Below are 892 nucleotides of genomic sequence, written 5' to 3'. Positions count from 1 at the left end.
GATGAGGTACAGCGGGTAGGAGCCAAGCAAAATAACCAAACAAAATACGCTCCCGTGGACAAAACTCCCCTTTAATGGGTTGGTCGCACTAACTGACCTAACAAGACGATCGTTCTCTGCTGTGACCCACTGGGAGTGACCGGAGCCTGTATCGTAGTTTCCGACGATGCAGGCCACGGCTGATGTGAGCTTGCTCTACCGAGGTGTAAGTTGCAGCAGTGGATCAGGAGCCAGCCACTTCGGGCCTTGATCAGGAAGTACGCAGTGAGTGTTAGAGGTCGGAATCTTCACCGCTCCGAGCGAGTCTGGTCCGTCCGTGTATTCCGGGACTGGCTAAGTGTCGGCTAGGCCTCAGGGAACTGGGGTAGGAGTACTATCTCCGAGGGTACACCCGTTCCTAGTTATGACAACCCGCTCCACTCCGTACGATGCGCTGGTAAATCAAAAAGTATGAGTAATTCACAGGAAACAAACAAGAATGAAAACGGGCTTCATGCCCAACAAGCAGCGATTGAAGCGGGCGCTGAAATGAGGAGAGCGCAAGCGCTGGAATGCCTGGAGGAGCTGACTAATGAGTTAAATAATCTCGTTCAGTCAAAAGTCAATATCCACAAGGAGATCAAGACCAAGGCGACTAGTGCAACTAACGCCCTTCGAAGGTTCAAAAAACTGGATGAAGAATGGCGATTAGCATCGCGACGCACTCCCCGTGCTACACCGGGGCAAACCAACAAAGTTGTAGTTGTGACTGACGAAGCAATGGATACCGGAGCCGAAGGTGACGGTGAATCGGTCATCGAAGACAAACGAGAAACTGTCACGAAGACTGGAAAAAGGAAAGATCGATCCTCTCCAGACCCAACGTGCAGCCAAGTCACCAAGAAGAAGGACC

Source organism: Cotesia glomerata, linkage group LG2, assembly GCF_020080835.1.
Source record: "Cotesia glomerata isolate CgM1 linkage group LG2, MPM_Cglom_v2.3, whole genome shotgun sequence".
Classification (NCBI taxonomy): Eukaryota; Metazoa; Arthropoda; class Insecta; order Hymenoptera; family Braconidae; genus Cotesia; species Cotesia glomerata.
Note: the sequence above shows the minus strand (reverse complement) of the source record.